This window comes from Trachypithecus francoisi, unplaced genomic scaffold, assembly GCF_009764315.1.
Source record: "Trachypithecus francoisi isolate TF-2019V2 unplaced genomic scaffold, Tfra_2.0 Lachesis_group1, whole genome shotgun sequence".
NCBI lineage: Eukaryota > Metazoa > Chordata > Mammalia > Primates > Cercopithecidae > Trachypithecus > Trachypithecus francoisi.
Window position 1 is genome coordinate 67,958,508 of NW_022681454.1, and position 20,352 is coordinate 67,978,859.

Consider the following 20,352-nt stretch of genomic DNA (forward strand, 5'->3'; position numbering starts at 1 on the left):
TGGGATTGTAAACTAGTTCAACCATTATGGAAAACGGTATGGGAATTCCTCAAGGATCTAGAACTAGATGTACCATATGACCCAGCCATCCCACTACTGGGTATATACCCAAAGGATTATAAATTACTCTACTACAAAGACACATGCACACATATGTTTATTGCAGCACCATTCACAATAGCAAAGACTTGGAATCAACCCAAATGGCACATATACACCATGGAATACTATGCAGCCATAAAAAAGGATGAGTTTGCATCCTTTGTAGGGACATGGATGCAGCTGGAAACCATCATTCTTACCAAACTATCACAAGAAGAGAAAACGAAACACCGCATGTTCTCACTCATAGGTGGGAACTGAACAATGAGATCACTTGGACTCGGGAAGGGGAACATCACACACTGGGGCCTATCATGCGGAGGGGAGGAGGGAGGGATTACATTGGGGAGTTATACATGATATAAACGTTATGCACATGTACCCTAGAACTTAAAGTATAATAATAATAAAAAAAAGAAATTAGACTTTCATTTTGACAAGAGCATATTGCCTCAGCAACTACTGTCTTGCTAGTCATCAAAATAAGGAATTTAGTAGCAGTATTTAAATCTATATCTAGTATTCAAAACTCCCTAAGAATTCATCCAGATGATATACAGGAATGACCTCTACTATTCTCAATTGTTTGATAGTTTTAGGCATACATTAAAATAAAATTTGATTTAAATAAGTATTAATTAAGCAACTTGAAAGGCTCAGTTTACATTCTGATATGGGTCACACATCACTTTTCGAAAGGTTTATTTGCAAATTTTATCCACCTGAAAAAATAGTCTTATAAGTTAAGGAGATGAAAATTTTTATTTTTACGTGTTTTTAAGTGAGGACAGGGATGAGGCTGGGTAAGTCTTCCTCCCTCACCAATAACAAAAGCTCTCTTACAGGTGTCAAGCCTGGACCTTAGACTTGATCTTGATCTTGTTTCACATCCAGTAACATCTCATCATAGTGTCTTTCAACAATTGATCTGAAGCTAATATAAGCTCACCTTTTTGTTACCAGCACACTAGTAGAATATTTCATTCTACTAACTTTCAGATTGATATAGAAGTAGATAAATCATGTCTGGCAACGCAGTGAGTATCCATAAGGATTAATGTATCTATCTGCTTGCTCCATACTTTGTGTCTGTTACTCTTTGAAATATTACTTTATGCAGCTTAATGAAATTTGCTGGTAAATGTATTAAATATTGTTACATAATGCTTATTATATCTAAAATATTTACATTTACATATTTTTCTGTGTAGAAAATTCTGCTATGGGTCTATGATTTAAGAATTTTTAATCCTACAGTTTTGTGTAATGATGGTGTAGAGAAAATTCTGTTATGTATCAGTCGATAAAAACTCATTTTTGCCATGCTTTCTCCTCAGCAGAGCGCCTTGTTTCTTTGTGCTTAAAAATCTCCTAATTCTATTTCCAGAAATTATATCTCTGAAGTTATTTGGAGGAATCCAAGGACTTAGATATTTTAACAATGTCTCTGGTGATTTTTATATCGGTGGTCCATGGGTGTTGACCTATCAAACTGCTCTGCAACAGATATTAAGAAATAGTTCAGGTAAGGCTTCCAGTATGACTTCCTGAATGTAATTTGTTAACATTCCAAACAAAGAAGCTTAATAATCTCTTGAGTCCATTCATATACTCAGTAAATGTTTACTAAGAACTCTGCTGGATGACGAAATGAAATGGTACACAAAAGAGACAGGTTTTATTCCTCTAAGTATCTAGTGAGATAGACAGCTCAGGCAAAATGATAAGGACAACAATGAAACATACATAATGGTTAGGAAGCACACAGAAATATTCTTAGCCTGAAAAGAAATTCAGAGAAATTTCCTTAGTCTGTCATCTAAACTAAGAACCAAAGATTCGTATGATTTAATTAAATGAAAGAAAAATAGAGGGGGGAAATGATCAGGCAATATAAGCCAGTTTGGGGAACCGAATGATTAGACTTTCTGGAGCACAATGTATATGGGGCTATTAAAGGGGGGGATGATGGTAAGACAGATGTGACTGGTTTGGGAAGATTTCTTCAGATCTTGAAATAACTTGTGAACAATGTCATAGCGTTCAGATTCAAACTTAATTCTTATCTCTAACAACTTTAATTTAATACAATGTTCTCTTAAATCAAGTTGGTATTAAATATTTCCTTGTGCTTCATGTCTATTTTGTCTCCAAATGATATCTGATGCTTTTCTAATACTTAGAACTACTATGAGAATTACTAAAATATTTAAAATACGATTTTTGTATTTTTGCCATACTGATTTTCTCTCTTTTTTAAATAGCGGTTCTTATAATTCATTTAACAACGTGCCTAAGTTCCAGTAAAATATCCTATGCCTGTTAGTGTCAATAGTTGGTTTTATTGCAAGCATACCGCTTCTAATTGCATAGATTCCTCTTTGCTGTTTTTCTTATTAGGGATAAACTCAACTGATGAGTTCAATACCCCAGCAGCTTTAAAGTCATCATTAATTTGATGTCACTCACTCTTCCTTTATTAATAGACCTAAGTTCTTATCAACCCTGAAATATTTGGAGAAGCTGACCTATGCAATTTGATCCCAGTTGCAAGCATTAATTAATCAAGGTCCCTGATTGCCGTTATGTTTCCCTGACAGCTTTAATGTTGAAACAATCTTTACTGGAAATTTTCATCACCTTAACTATAAGACTATACTTTCAGGTGTATAAAATTTGGAAAGAGACCTTTGGAAAAGTGATGGGCAAGTCATATCAGAGTGAAAACATAGAGCATTTCAAGTTGTTTAATTAATACTTATTTAAATCAAATTTCATTTTAATTTATGGCTAAAGCTATCAAACAATTGGGAATATTAAAGGTCATTTTCCACGTATTGTCTAGGTGAATTCTTAGTAAGTTTTGAATACTAGATATAGATTTAAACACTGCTACTAAATTCCTTATCTTGATGACTAGCAAGACAGTAGGTGCTGAGGCAATACACTCTTGTCAAAACGAAAGTCTAATTTCTGAAAATCCTTTGGTATTTTATACTCAAGAAACTACTAAGCATATCATGTTAAATATTGTTTCACTAACTGAGTTTTTATCCAATTTTACTATCCAGTTTGGCAGAGACATATGTCTATCGCTTTTGATAAATCTCTGCTTTCCTATGAGCTTCTAACCCAGAGCTAGAATGTTAGTGCTGTTCATATTTTTGCATTAGTTTAGCACACCAAATAGATTTGAACCTCACTTGAGGCTGTCAGGAAAACCAAGGACACATTGGAAATCTCCTTTGAGATTCAGCTAGCAGTGTCCTTCTTTCTCTCTTATAAAATATGTAAATAAAACTTTAGAAAAGTGTTTGAGGTGAAGTATTGTCTTCTTAACAACGAAGCAGTCAAAGAGCGTTGATAGTATTGTATTTAAGAGCCTTTGAGACTTTATATAATGACGTTGAGATTTAGGCTTAACATCTACTTAGGAAAATACTATTTAATATATATTACATAGGTTTATTAATACAGAAGGAAGCATCTTTCTTGTCCATGTGAATACAAAGAATTGACTTGAGATAAAAAAAATATTTTAACCACATTTTACACAAATTTTTTAGGGTCATTGTAGAATCTTACCAGTTTCTATAGAAGTTATAAAGTTATAAACAGTAATTTTATACTTTAAATTTTATCTAGAGTAAATTTAAAAGAAGATAAAGACTCTCATTTAATAAATAAAGAAATTCAATCACAGATGCCCTACATGACAAATTTAGAACCAGAATTAGAGAAAAAGTACATAGATAAAAAATATTCTACAATGAAAGTAATCGTATTGATGTGCTTACTGAATTTGAAGATACTCAATAATGATGATTATTATTAATGTTCTTGTTATGGGAATTAAGTAATGGGATTAACAGACTTGACAGGTAAAGATCCTTTTTGTTTTTCCTCATTTCATTTGTTTGGTGCCTAGAAATTTGTTTGAGGTTCTAAATAGAGTAACCAATCTCAACCTAAAAAGCCACTAAATAAGATTTTCCCAAAATATGTTGTGTTTACTAGCGAATGAGAAATGAAAATTATAATCCAAAATGCACAGAACAGCAAGCTACCAGTGCATTTGGTGAGGGAAGGGTAAAGAGAAGCTGTTATTTGTGAAAAGGAAATGGTTCACATAACCTGCTTAGAAACGGAGTTCATTGGTTTAGTTCATTGTTGGAGAGGCCGGTACTTGGCAAGGGTTCTTTCAAGAATATCTTATTAAAATTACTGGATTCTTAAGGAATGTCCAGTGATAAACCTGTCAGAGGTTTATCACACGTTTGCAGGATGTGAAAGGGTTTGTGTGGGGTTTTACATATTTATATATACAATAGTTACATAGTATATATGTAATTATATAAGCAAAAAAACACAGGATCTCTATGTCTTTTGCTATTGAGTTGGATGCATAAGAAACTGATAGAACTGCTGGGCACAAGTCTTCAGGTTTTCTTATTTATATTTTGCTGTTGCTATTGAGTCAAAATCTTTTCCTTTATGTAGTGTTGTTATAAAGACCATGAAATAATTTGTATTTAAGACAGTCTGACATAAACAAATTTTACAAAATATATATATACATGATTTTTTAAAGCATGCAAACTGTAAATGAAGAGTCTGCCTTAATTCACCACATTCTAAGACTTAAACTGTAAGGTTAATTACAATTAGACCTTTATTACCTAAGCATAACTATTCATACTTAAGAAATGGGGAACCAAGACTACTCTCAAAGTATCTAAATCAAAACAGAAGACAAGCCCATGTTAACCTTCCCAGCTGCCACCCATGCCTGACCCCCATGTCTTTGCTCTTATCTACATCCTTTATCATTCTGGTTGTTTGGTGTTGTCTTATGGATTTATTTATTAAGTAATAACATCTTGCTTCTTAGTTTCTTCAGCCTCCTTGGAGCTGTCAGGCAAGATTCACACTTAGAAAAATCATTTCAAGCAGAAATTTATGTAATACACCCGTACATCAAATTCTACAGATCATATTAAGAAATCTGAATTCAAAACAACATTTTTATCCATGTACTTTAATAAATATAACTTGTAGCGACTTTAACAATTTGACATCATTATTTCATGAAGTAATCAGAATGTTTCCAATTATATAAATTTTAAAATTTTGCTCTAGGTGTTAATTGAAAAACTGTCCAATAAAGGGAAAAGTTTTGAATATTTTCAAAACTATGAAGAGCTTTATTATTGCATTAAATGTGTGTAAGTCATTTCTAAAGTCTAAATTTAATTAAAAAATAAATATCCAAATTATTGCTAGAAGTAAAATAGCTAGGGAACAACAAATCCATTAAAAGTAACATGGAACTGTCATATTGAAGAGACTTGCATAGTTTTCATCTCAAATTTTCAACTATTTTCTTGTATTTTTTTATAATGATTCTGAGAGAAAGTAAAATAATCCTGAACACTTGAGAGGTGGCCTATATGAAAACATATAATATCATAACTTGCAATGTAGCTCCATTGACTAATTTTATTGGATATTTAACTACTGAATGTGATATTACAGTTTTTTTTTTTTTTTTTCTGAGCAATTACATGATTGGAGAAGAAAAAATCTGCATGAATCTGCACTCAATTTTTTTTGTTTTCTGTAAAGATCTTCTCAATATAAAGGAGTTGTCACAGTATGGATCACTTGTAATAATATTTGGCAATTTGAGAAAATTGCTGACCATTCAGTAGCTGTTTCAGCATCAGTAGGAATTTTGTAGCCTTTCAGTGGAAAGGAATCATTCTAATAGCTTTCTTTTGATACTTATTCATATATTTCTGATAGAGTTAAAGTGTTTTTAAAATTAATAATAATGTTTTCCTTTTAAATTGCCTAAGTTGTCTATTAAAACAGGTAGTTAACATGCCTATCTGCCAATTGCTTTTAATTTTATATTATTAAACAAGGGCTATAATAAACTTTGAATTCATTTGCGATGAAATTTCAAAAACTTTGGATCAGAATTAGTAAAAATAATAATACAAATATATATGTATTTTCTTACAAACATTAAGGAATCATGGGTTTGAGGAGGGGCTGTCTCATTTATGCACATTAACTTTTTATAATAGTATTTTTTCTATTTACTTAAAAAACATATGTTCTATTGTATAATTTCTTTAGATTATAGACAATTCCAGTCATTGAAGAACACATTTAAGAAAGTGTGCAAATGGCTATTACCTCCATCCAATTACCATGACACCATTAGAGGTACAATGGAAATTTGTATGAAGAAAAAAATAGCTATAGAATTGTTACCGAATTCAAACATTTGGTTTACAGATCCTTAATGTTTGTCTGTCTGCATACATTTTTTGATAGTATTTCTTTTTCTTTTATTTATGTTAAATTATGTTTTATCAAGAACTGAGAGCTGCAAAGTGTTGAGGCAGTCAATTAGGTCCATAAGCCAAACTAAAAATAACAGTTTAAGGCACTATTTACTTATTTATGTCATGTATCCAAGAAGCCAGAAAGAAGGCACCAGCTCCCTTAATGTTCTGTTTTCCCCATGAAATGATACCAGGTAAAGGTTTTACTTCAACACAGACAGTGAAGTTGGAAGAGTCATCTCACCCCAAACAAAAGCCTCCTCATGTTTTCTCTGCCCAAAGGCTAAGAATAAAGTCAGGGGAAAAAGCCAAAAGCAAACAAATACTGAGAAGTGAAAAACTGTATTCATGAATATCAGACAAAGAGTTCTTAGCAGAGGCACCTGAGAAAGGCCTAAACTGTAGGGGCCCCATACAGTAGAACTTGGAATGGAGGTGCCTAGGCCGCATACGCAGGCATGCATGCCTAAGAGAAGAGCTAGCAGGGATGATAGTTCGGGTCTTTGACTGAACCTCTCTTCAGAGACTGCGATGCACTCACTGTGCACCGTATATCTGGTGTGGTGAAGGCAGCTTTCTTCAGTGAGGCCTGCCAGACCAAGTTTTGTAAAGGCCTGTGGTCTGGCCTGTGAGATAGTATGGAGGATCTTGCCTGAAACCTGCCTCTTCTGGTTTTACGTCACAAAAGGGAAATTCAGCAACATTTTCATAAATGAAAAATGGTAAGAATCCATCCTCCATGTAAAATTATCTCTATACCAACTGAAATATGAAACCGTATTTTATGTCTTTTAGAGAATTGATTAGTTTAGATATAATTAAAAATATACATTAAGATGTGATTAAAATAATTAATCTAGTAAATAAATTAATTTCAGTATGTCTAATTTAGTAAATCCCTGGCCAAATTTGTATTCTCCTCCAGAATTGACTACTTTTGTTGATTTTTAAAATCAGCTTTTTTGAGGTATAATTTTAATCCAACAAAACCACTAATTTGACGTCTTATAACAAATATGTGTAGCTGTGTTAACTATCATCAAAATCATGAAATAAAACCTTTCCCTTACCTAACAATGTTCCCACATATACTTTTTAATCGAAGTCCTTTCCAATTCTGTACTCTAGCAACTACATGTTGCTTCTTACCACTATGATTTTTGCATTTCCTAGAATTTTCCATGTGGGCTCAAATAACATAGTCTGTTGTATCTAGTTTCTTTAATTTAGTACAAAATTTTTGAGTTTCACTCATGTTGTTGTGACCATCAGTAATTATGTTTTATTTCTGAGTAATTCTTAATTATATAGATGTGTAGATATATGTAGATATAACACAATACATGTATCCATTCATCAGTTGATACGGATTTGAGCTGTTTTCAGGAGCTATGATGAATAAAGTCACTAAGAACATTCATATTATTTATGTGAATCAATGTTTTCATTTGTCTAAGGTAGCTACCTAATAATGGGGTTGCTATGTGATGAAGTAAGTACATATTTACCTTATCAATAAGGAATATCTAAACTGTTTCAAAGTGGCTGTGCATTTTGCATTCCCACAAATGCAAAACAGCAGTTTGGTTTCCTTAGTATCTTCATTAACATATGTTATTGTCAGTCTGTTTAATTTTAGCCATTACAATGACTATGCAGTGGTACTGCATTATAGTTTTAATTTACGTATCTCTAATGGATAATAAGGTGTAAATTTTCATGAACTTATTGAACATTCTCATATCTTTTTTGGCAACGTGACTGCTTAGTACTTTGGTCCATTTTTGGTTAGTTTGCTTGTTGATATGGTTAGGCTTTGTGTCACCACCAAAATCTCATCTTGAATTGTAATCCCAGGTATTGAGGGAGAGACAGGGTGGGAGGTGATTAGATCATGGGCGTGGTGACCCCCATACTGTTCTCGTGATAGTGCGTGAGTTCTCATGAGATCTGATGGTTTTCTAAGGTGGTTTTACCTCTCTCTCTTGCACTCTTTCTTGCCTGCTGCCATGTAAGATGTGTCTGCTTCCTTCCCAGATGACTGTGAGTTTCCTGAGACCTCCCCAAACAGTGGAATTGTGAGTCAATTAAACCTCTTTTCTATATAAATTAGCCAGTCTCAGGTATTTCTGTATAGTGGTGTGAGAATGAACTAATACAGGAAATTGGTACCAGGAGTGGGATACTACTATAAAGATACACAAAAAATTGGAAGCAATTTTGGAACTGGGCAACAGGCAGATGTTGGAACAGTTTGGAGAGAGCAGAAGAAGATACGATGTGTGGAAGTTTGAAACTTCCTAGAGATGTGTTGAATAGTTTTGAACAAAATATGATATGGATAGTAATATAAACAATGAACTCCAGGCTGAGGTGGTCTCAGATGAAGATGAGGACCTTGTTGAGAATTGGAGCAAAGGTCGCTCTTGCTATGCTTTAGTAAAGAGGCTGGCACCATTTTGCCCCAGCCCTAGAGATCTGTGTAACTATGAACTTTAGAGAGATGATATGAAATTTGAACTTATGTTTAAAAGAGAAGCAAAGCATAAAAGAATGGAAAATTTACCACCTGATGATGTGATGGAAAAGAAAAATCCATTTTCTGGAGAGAAATTCAAGCCAGCTGCAGAAATTTGCATAAGTAATGAGGAGCAAAATGTAAATTGCCAAGACAATGTGAAATATGTCTCCAGGGCATGTCAGAGACCTTTGTGGTAGCCCTTCCCATCACAGACCTACAGGTCTGGGAGGGAATAATGATTTAGTGAGCCCTACTATGTGCAGCCTCAGGACTTGGTACTCTACGTCCCAGCAACTATAGTCATGGCTACAAGAAGCCAAGGTACAGCTCACACCATTGCTTCAGAGGGTGTAAGCCCCCACCCTTGGCAGCCTCCACATGGTGTGGTTCTGTAAATGCATAGAAGACAAGAATTAAGGTTTGGAAACCTCTGTGTAGACTTCAGAGGATATATGGAAACACCTGGATGTCCAGGCAGAGATGTGCAGCAGGGCAGGAGCCCTCATGGAGAACCTCTACCAGGGCTGTGCAAAGGGGAAATATGGGGTTGGAGACACAGCACAGATCCCCCACTGGGACACTGCCTAGTGGAGCTGTGAAAAGAGGGCCACCATCCTCCAGACCCCAGAATTGTAGATCCACTAACAGCTTGAACCATGCACCCGGAAAAGCTGCAGACACTCCACATTAGCCATGAAAGCAGATGGGGGGTTGGGGAACTGTACTCTCTACCCTACAAAGCCACAGGGGCAAAGTTGCCCAAGGCTGTGGAAACCCACCCTTTGCAGAAGCATGTCTTAGATGTGAGACATAAATTCAAGGGATTTTATGCTGGAGCTTAAAGGTTTAATAACGGCCCCACTGGATTTTGGACTTGCATGGGGGCCTATAGTCCCTTTGTTTTGGTCAATTTCTCCCATTTGGAATGTGTGTATTTACCCAATGCCTGTAACCCCATTGTATCTTGGAAGTAACTAACTTGCTTTTGATGTTACAGGCTCCTAGGTAGAAAGAAATTGCCTTATCTCAGATGAGACTTTGGACTTGGACTTTTGGGTTAATGCTGGAATGGGTTAAGCCTTTGGGGGACTGTTGAGAAGGGATGATTAATTTTGAAATGTGAGGGTATGAGCTTTGGGAGGGACCGGGGAAGAATGATTTGTCTCCACCCAAATCTCATCTTGAATTATAATCACTAGGTGTTGAGGGAGAGAACTGGTGGGAGGTGCTTGGATCATGGGGGCAGTTTCTCCCATGCTGTTCTTGTGAGAGTGAGTTAGTTCTCTTAAGATCGGGTGGTTTAAGTCAGTTTTTCCTGCTCTCTCTTGCACTCATGCACTCTCTCTTCCCTGCCGCCCTGTTAAATGTGCCTGCTTCCTTTCTCCATGGTTGTAAGTTTCCTGAGTCCTTCCCAGCCATGTAAAACTGTGAGTCAATTAAACCTCTTTTCTTCATAAATGACCCAGTCTCGGGTATTTCTATATAGCAGTGTGAGAATGAACTAATACACTTGTCATCTTATATAATTATAAGAAATCTTTATTTATTTTTACATACAATGTTTATCACATGCCTATTTGGCAAATATTTTTTCCAGTGTTCGAATTGATTTTCATTTCTTTAACATTGTCTTTTGAAAACCACAAGATTTAAATTTCAAATTACAATTATCTATAATTTTTCTTTTTGGATTAATTTTTTTTGTCTAATATTTTAGAGTCAAAGGGCATAAATCTGTTTGCACTTTTAAAGTATTTTGATATTTATAGAGAAATGCATGCATTATCAATGGAATAATAACATGACACCTGCAAGTAGCACTTTGAAAATCCATTTTACTAATCATGAAGTGTTAATATGCCTGCCTATTATTTTTAATAAAAAGAAGCTTGAAATTACTAGGAGGCAAAGTTTAATAGCTGTCCCATTCCAAAACTTTTAATTTGGAGTGGCCATGGAATCTCATAATTCTAAATTTTATCTTTTGACCATGAATTCTTTTGTAACCAAAGGGGGATTTCTTGAAACATATTATTCATGATGAACTTTTTTGAGGATAAAGAAAGTAAGAATTATGAGAAAGTTAAAAATATTTAGATTTGAAATGCACTCCTTTAAATGAAGAAAATATATAAATATTGTGTTTTCAAAAACAGATGCTTACTTCTTCTTTTGAAAAAGTGTGTGTGTGTGTGTGCGTGTGTGTGTGTGTATGTACATGTGTAATCAAACATGTTTCACTTGGTAAAATAATAATGTTGAATCAATAATACTTGTGTTCTCCTAAAACGGTTAATACTATTCCTGCGTTTATAGTGCCAAGTCACTACACATTAAAAAGTCTTGCATCATGGCACCAACTGAAAAAGAAGAGATTGTCAACTATGTTTATATATTATCATAAAAACATAACCCAGAGTATTGGCAACTGTGTCCCATAGTGGGGACTTTGAGCAGTAAGAGCAGAGGGTGAAAGGCAGCGAATTGATCATTTCTTCTCCCTTCCTCCAGCAATAAATCCTATGGCCTATGGTTTCTCAGAAGACAGAGATGGAACAAACAATCACATTTCACAATAATCTTTGATGAGTTCATTAAAGTACTGTCTTTGATTTTTTCCCCTCATTCTCTGTCTGCATCCTTTTTACCTTCTTTCTGCTTTATTGGCATTGCACTGTAAGGAAGTATCCACATGCAAGCCTTTGAATCAGCCTCTGTTCTCTACGGATCTGTGGCTAACAGAAATGGCAAAGGTTAAAATATATTTAAAATTTCAACTCAAGCTTTTCAATGGATTTTGCTTTCTGGTGTTAGACACTTGAAAAGCACTTTTTTGAATGTTGCTGTAACATAAACCACAACAAGTTCAAACTTGGGTTTTTATTTCTTCAAATATAAGTAAGGTTCACATGGACCTAAAAACAATATTTAAAACTTCTCCTCCTAATACCAAGTAGTAAAAATACTATTACCTAGTATTATATATATAGATATGTGCTATATAATACATATGTGTATATAGTTATATGTATATATGTATATAAAACAAGCAATATGCAGATAAAAGTCTTTAAATTCACTTTCATTGGTTTACCCACAGTTAAGACCAAATGATGGCTTTATAAGCAACATTGTCAGTCTTTTTCCTGAAGGATTTATTAGCCAGATCTAGGATTTAACTTTTTTATTTTTAATGCTTATATTTTCCTCACATATTTTCCACATAACACTTTTATTAGATCTAAAACATAAAACTCTTAAACCATGCATTTTACATAATTTTTTCTTTTTTAGTTATAACAGTTAAATATATATATTTTAGTTATATTATTGTCAAAATGAATATATAGATATAAAATTATTTTATTCCTTCAATATTCTCAGACTGAGCTGGTGCAATTTGTAGTGGAATCTTGCAAAGAAATCAATTTAATAACAATTTATACCATATTACAAATCTGAATTTCTAAATCACTTGGATCTAACTTTAAAAGTTAAATGTAAAAAAAATTAGATATTTACTAGCAATATATCTATGCGTCTCCAAGAAAATGTCACTATTACATAATTCTATAACTTATATTACTGTGTCTATTTTTTATGTTTAAAATAGTTACCTGCATATTTGATATTTTGTATTCTGTGCTTCTGTTTAAAGTACTAAATTATTCAGTAATTTTATAACCATATCTAATAGCCTTTCTAGCATTAGATTATGAGCCAAATAGCATGAAAGTTAAATGAAATACAAAAGTGCTAACCATTAAATAATATCTACAAATTGGACTATGTTAACATTAAGTACTTCTGAGATTATTGAAGTAATTTTTAATTTCCCCAAATTCATCACCTAAAACAATAAAAAAGTATTTCAGTTATTTAATTCTGTGAAATAAACTTCCCAAAAACTTACTGGCTCAAAATAACATGTATATATATATATATATTTGCCATTATGTATGTTATATATAATGCTATAATATGTGTGTATGTATATCTATATTGATATCTATATATATATTTCTCAGTTGTTGCCACGATGCAGGACTTTTGAATCTGTAGTGGCTTGGCACTACAAATGCAGGAACAGTATTAAGTGTTTTAGTAGAACACACTTAATATTGATTCAACATTATTATTTTGCCAAGTGAAATATGTTTGACTACACATGTACATAATACACACATACACTTACACATACAATTTTTAGAAGAAGAAAAAAGCATCTGTTGATGGAAACACCATACTTATCTATAATATATAATCAATATATAGTTATATATAATATGTATTATTGGTTCAATATTATTATTTTACCAAGTGAAACATGTTTGATTGCACACAGGCATATACACACATATACACTCCACCTTTTTTTGGTAAATGACAAGTTTTCTGGGATGGTAGATGTTGTGACTATTTTTGAAAAATAGGATCTGCTGTACATAGCAACCAAAACGGCGGGCAGGGGAGGGGGGGGAGGGAGGAAACAGAGAGTAAGAAGAAAAGAAATGAACCCACAGCAAAATTAAATTTTATGTCTCCATGGATTCCAAATATGAGCTTGTGTGTTTATTAACGTTAAAAAAAAGTTGTATCCTCAACAGTGTGAGAGGAAACAGAGGGTAGACCAGTTACTCTGATGAGACTGAGAACTGGACAATCAGGAAATCAAAGACCTAAAGACATAAATACCATTCAATTCAGCAACCCCATTACTGCATATATACCAAAGGAATATAAATCATTTTTTCATGAAGACACATGCACACATATATTCATTGCAGCACTATTCACAATAGAAAGACGGGGAATCAATCTAAATGCCCATCAATGGTAGACTGGATAAAGAAAATGTGGTACATATACAACATGGAATACTATGCCACCATCAAAAAGAATGAGATTATTTCTGTTGCAGCGACACTGATGTAGCTGGAAGCCATTATCCTTAGCACACTATCATAGAAACAGAAAACCAAATGCCGCATGTTCTCACTTATTGATAGGAGCTAAATGATGAGAACGCATTGACACACAGAGAGAAACAATATAGCTGGGGCCTTTTGGAGGGTAGAGAGTGAGAGAAAAGACATAATCAGGAAAAATAACTAGTGGATACTACACTTCATACCTGGGTGATGAAAGAATCTGTACAGCAAACCCTCATAACACAAATTTAACTGTGTAACAAACTGGCATTTGTATCCATGAAATTAAAATAAAAGTTAAAAATAAAATAATAAATAAAAAGCAAAAAACAAATCAGATTTCCAAAGATACTAACTCATAAAATGAGGAATTTTTCTTTTTTCTTTCTTTTTTTTTTTTTTTGAGACGGAGTCTCGCTCTGCCGCCCAGGCTGGAGTGCAGTGGCCGGGTCTCAGCTCACTGCAAGCTCCGCCTCCTGGGTTTACGCCATTCTCCTGCCTCAGCCTCCCAAGCAGCTGGGACTACAGGCGCCCGCCATGTCGCCCGGCTAGTTTTTTTGTATTTTTTAGTAGAGACGGGGTTTCACCATGTTAGCCAGGATGGTCTCGATCTCCTGACCTCGTGATCCGCCCGTCTCGGCCTCCCAAAGTGCTGGGATTACAGGCTTGAGCCACCGCGCCCGGCCGAAGAATTTTTCAATTGGCAAAAAAGCTTCAGGAAAATTTGAAAATGAGACGCAAATATCCTCAGGCTACAATTGCATGAGTGCAAGAAAACTGCAGTAATGGTGGATGCAGTTTAGGTCCTCTGAACTCTCAACAATTACATAGGCTTTCTTCTGCAACAAGATTCTGCTTTGAGGAGGATCTACAGAATCAATATTTCACTGTGCAGAAACACAAGAGGTAAAAGAAAGACAATCTACAAAAAAAATGAAATAAAATGTGAGAGAGGGGAGTAGAGAAAGAATGTAAAAGGGCATATTTTTGAACACCTTTACTTTACATTAGCAACAGTATAGGGATCCTGAGAGTAAGGAAACAAGAAAAGCTAGCCTAGCTTATTTGCATATCTTAAGAATATATTTTTAATGAAAATCTCAACTAACAAATTTGACTGCAAATTGTGTATTTTAAACATTATAAGAGTGGGCTGGGGTTAAAAACAGTTGAAGTGTTTCAAACATTTTAAAATCACCTATTTACAAAGGCAATTGCAACCCATCAGAACTTTTCCTATCTACTGATTAAAACATTTATTAGATAATAATTAATTAGGTTAGATTACTAATCACTTGAAAAATACAGTTTTGCATTCCTTTGATTAAGACTCATAACTAATTCAAATCACCAATTTTGCCAATTAGATCAAAGTTTTCCGTTTTCTATTCATAGAACCTAATTTTAACATGACTTCTTTTTACATAACTTGTGTATATCAGATATTGCCACTTGAAATTTATCTTCACAAGGTCAATACCTACTGTGGCTATGGTTTTCCTATATTTGAAATACATGTTGGCCGGGGCGGTGACTCACACCTGTAATCCCAGCACTTTGAGAGGCCAAGGCAGGTGGATCACTTGAGGTCAGTAGTTCTAGACCAACCTAATCAACATGGTAAAACACCATTTCTACTAAAAATACAAAAATTAGCTGGATGCGGTGGTGTGTGCCTGTAATCCCAGCAATGGGAGGCTGAGACAGGAGAATAGCTTGAATCTGGGAGGCGGAAGTTGCAGTGAGCTGAGATTGAGTCACTGAGCTCTAGATGGGGCGACAGGGTGAGACTCTGTCTAATATATATATAAATATATATACACACACACATATATAATATATAGTATATAATATATATAAAGAAATAAATGTTACAAAAGGCTTTTCCCATTTCTGATTGTTTTGTTTACATAGTTTTCAAATGCCTGTGTATTAGCTCCACAAAAATGCTATGGCTGTCTCCTTCCCACAGCCCCACCCCCACTTATAAGAGATAGGTATTTATTGAAATGTCATTGTAATTTCCTGAGCAACACTATTGATACTGTTTATATTGTTTATAGTTACTCATCCCCCTGTTTAGGAAAATTAATTTCAACCATTGAGCACCTGTTTTTACGCCTTATTTAAAGGAGTTTGACCTTTCTACTTTCACAGGCAAGTGGAAAGTTTTATTGATTTAGAATAATGCACAGATATGCATGTGTTTACTCTGGAGAAAAAATGAGAAACACAAACATTTGTATATTCTACAAATCAGTAACTTCATTATTGATAAGGTCTTATGGGCAGAGAATCAATTACAAAGAGAACTATATGATGAAGATAGGTTAGCGATGCCAGAAGGCTGTTAGCTGGTGTCTCAGTTGGAGACATTGTTTAGCATTCTGATAATTTAAAGGAGACGGAGAAAATGAGCAATAATCAAATAATGGTTGTGTAGGTAGTGATTTACATTTTATTTACCTTTGGGTTTTCTTGCCATATGTTCATATTCAAATTAAAGAAGCAGTTGCATTTAATACAAATAAAAAAAGATAAATATTAGATTTATATAGAAGGACGCTCTTCTTTGCTATTTTTGTGCCTCATGTTTCCAACCTTATTAAGTAAAAATGAAGCTTTGTGGCCAGGTGGGTTACGGGCACTGCTGAGTTATGAGAAATTGCTCTACTCTTTATGGACATGAATGTTAATAGAGCTGAACATCAATTGATAGCTGTCACTCTTGCTTTAATTATATATAGATGAGCATTTCCCTTATTACCCCTCCATTTTCCTAGTCCTTCTAAGGACAGCATTTGAACCTTTCCATTTTTGGAAGATGAACCCTTCTTTTCATCTTCCAAACAATCATGAGTTAGGTTTCTACATTGTGGCCTTTTGGTATGTTTCTCATCTTTGTTCAGGGAAAGGCTGTGGAAGATGTGCAGTGCTACAAGGTATAAATGAAGGGGCTGAAATTCTTTTACTTTGGAATGTGAGGGTTGTCCCCAAAATGGGTAAAGAATGTGTTTTTACTTACTTTCTCTATAATCAAGAAACTGGGTCATTCTTGGAAGAGGATGCTAGTATTAGTGTCAGGTAAAATGCCTTAGGCTTATTTTTTTCACTTTGGGGAAACTGTTTTTTATACCAGCATAGTATGTTCAAATAATGTGGATCTTCTGTTAATGATTCCATGGAAGATTTGGTTTTCAATATATGTAGCTTATATATTTAAACAGTTTCCTGCTTGATAAAATATAAATATAAGTCCAAATTATTTTTACTTTAAGATAAGGAAAATACATTGCCACTAAAATAATCTAGAATCAAGCAAGTCATAATGTAATGAGCACTTTACATAGTTAATGCTGTGAGGACGTGTTAAAAAAAAGACTGTATTTTTCTCTTCAAGGTGTTATGTAGGTTGTCAGAACAGATCAATACCTAAAACACAACGGTTGTTCCAACAAGAAATATAAATAATTCTATTAAACAGGAGTAAAGAAAGAGACCTCAGAGCACATGAGGCTGTTGAGAAGCTTTCCACTTGCTTCTTGTCCTCCACACTCATACCTTCAACAGCATAATCTTCCCCCAGAGACCTTCAGGGCAAATCCTATCAAACCCTACATTCTTCTTTGCATCACTTCTCACAATGAGACTTGAACCACCCACTCAGTCATCCCTCACTAACTGAGTCCCTGCTTTACCTGACTCTGTTTGGCCCCATCTAAGTCTATTTGTCACCCATAAATAAGTCCATAAAATCTTCTATGATATTTTATAGAACCCATGTTCTGACATAAACAGAACTTCCTGTATCTCCAACTTCTTTTTCAAACATTTCCTTGCACTTCTCCTTCCTGTTCTAACTGAAATTTGCTTCTCTCTTGGAGACATGACTTTCTCTTTGCTCCTGTTAAGTACGGCTATTCTCCCACAGTCCTCATATCACTAGGCTTAGAGATGACATGAAAGCCTCCAATATGCGTCATGCTTGCTTCTCCCTAAAAGGAAGAGTTTTCTGCCTCTCACACACAAAAATTCCATCCTTGAAGCACAGGCCATCGGATATTATCCACTGTTGCTCCTATAGCAACAACTATGGACTCCCAAAGGCACTATCTCTGTCTGGCTATTTCAAAACTCAGTGTACTCTCACTTTCTCTGATACTGTTCTTATCATAATGATTAATCATTTTGATTTACATAGACTATAACCTTGTCATTAGAAATAATTACACTCTTTCTGTCATCTTATTTTCAAGTATTTTGTTTTTAAAATACCTCTGCTACTTTTTTACCTTTCTTCTTGAACCTCGGCTCCAATTTCCTCTCTCTCTACCGGAACCTTCCCTACTTTAATTCAACAACATTTTAATGTCCCTCATGCCCTCGCCTTGTCACTTTTATTTTTACCTGTCTTAGATTCCATACATAGCCTGTTAATGTAATTGCTTCCTTGCAGATAATTTTATCCATATTTCCTCTTGTCTTATCTTACGAGGCAATTCTCTGACGATGGTCATAACCATCTCTCCACGTGCTTTTCTTCTGAACTTAAAAGGTAAATGTGGCCGGAAGAAAACTCATAATTATGTCAAGCCACCTTAGTTTACTCCTAATCAGTAATCATTAGTGAAATGTTAGTGTTGTTTAACAATGTGACTTCATTTCCCTAGCTGTTTGGTTTTCTTCTCTCCGCATAACTATTTCACAGTTTTCCTCTCATCACACTTCTACCATCACATCCATCAATCTCAGCCAATGATATTGATTCTATTTCTTTCAGAAAATAGAAACTTTCAGAAAAAAGGTATCCAAAAAGGAATACTAAAACTAATATTCTCTGAATCCATAGCTTCACTCTTACTACAATAGATGTGCTATCCTTGTTTTAATCTGAGGTTCATCCTTCCTTTCTGCCCTAGGTTCTGTTTCATTATCCTTTAACAAGGATATTTCACTATCAATTGTCACTGAATATTCCTGAATCATATTTTTAATTTTTTAATTTTTTACTGGATCATTTTCCAAGAGCATACAAATAGTCTCTGATATGTCCTGTTCTAAGAAAGAAAAAAAAAAAAAAACCTTCCTTAACCTCAATTATTGTTCCATGTATTACGCTCACCTTTATGGAAAATTCTTTACATTATTGTCTCTAATCACAATGCCTCACAGGAACTCAACCATTAATTGTATTGACTTCAACATATAAGCTAGTATTTTCTTGATTCAAGCTGTAATGGGATTGCTGCAATATCCTAGTGAAATTGCTGTAACAGCCTAACAGCCTTTCGATTGGTTTCCCAGACTCTAACTCTACTCCTTTTGTTTTTGTTTTTGTTTTTGTTTTTGAGATGGAGTCTCACACTGTCGCCCGGGCTGGAGTGTGATCTCGGCTTACTGCAACCTTTGCCTCCCAGGTTCAAGCAATTCTCCTGCCTCAGCCTCCCAAGGAGCTGGGATTACAGGTGGCTGCCACCATGCCCAACTAATTTTTTTGTATTTTTAGTACAGACGGGGTTTCACTATGTTGTCCAGGCTGTTCTCAAACTCCTGACCTCGTGATCCACCCACCTTGGCTAGCCTTACTCTTTATAGGCAGTTCTACTAGACAACTAAAATGATCCTTCCAAAATGTAAGTCTGTACATATCATCCTTTTGCTAAAGCCTACTCCATTCAAAGCAAAATCCAAATCCTTATATGTCCTACAATATCAACATAATGTGAACACCATCACCTCCCACAACTCTCTTTCCTCATTCCTAACATTTGGCCACCAGTCTTAGGGCCTCTTTTGCCTAAAAGATGCTTCCTCCAAGTTTCCACACTATTTTTCTCATGCTTTTTACAGGTCTCTGATCAAATATTTTCTCTTTATCTTTTCTTCCCTTGATTGTATTGTATAAAATAAAAGTAGCACTTTACCCCTTCCTGGACTTATTTTTTTCTATAGGACTTTTGCCCACTGATGTATGTTATAATCTGTTTATCTGTTTATTGTTGGAAACCATTTTATCAGTCTTTTTAAAACTTTTTTCTTAAAAAAGTAAATTTTTCATAAAACATATGACTCAATATTTTACCCATCTTGTTCATGTATAAATACCTATTAAAGTGCCTAGAATGCAGAATGTATGCATTAAATATCTGTTGAATAAGTAATTTTTAGGACTACCTCATAGGAAAAGTACCATATGGTTAAACGATTTAAATGTTTTTAAGTGCTGAGTGATGGTACACAATGCTGCAAGTTTGTAACTTTCTACTCTAAAGTGAGTTGTATTCAAGCTATACTATTTTAAATAAAGAGAAAATATCATAAAACCTTCACTTGATCATTTAACCATTAATCTGTCCATTTCTACTTTCAAAATTACTTTCCCTTATACAGTTGAGGCTGGCTTGTGTGCTAGGGACTGCACTAAGGACTGAGGAGACAATAG

At 34.5% G+C, this 20,352-nt stretch overlaps 1 long non-coding RNA gene across 1 annotated transcript in view; it reads left to right on the forward strand.

Annotated features, from left to right (window-relative positions):
• LOC117085560 overlaps positions 1 to 20,352 on the forward strand; it is an 88,609-nt gene that overhangs the window by 29,647 nt on the left and 38,610 nt on the right. The window contains exon 2 of the long non-coding RNA XR_004438001.1: positions 1,490 to 1,627. This is a non-coding gene — a long non-coding RNA (uncharacterized LOC117085560). The remainder of the gene's footprint in view (positions 1 to 1,489; positions 1,628 to 20,352) is intronic.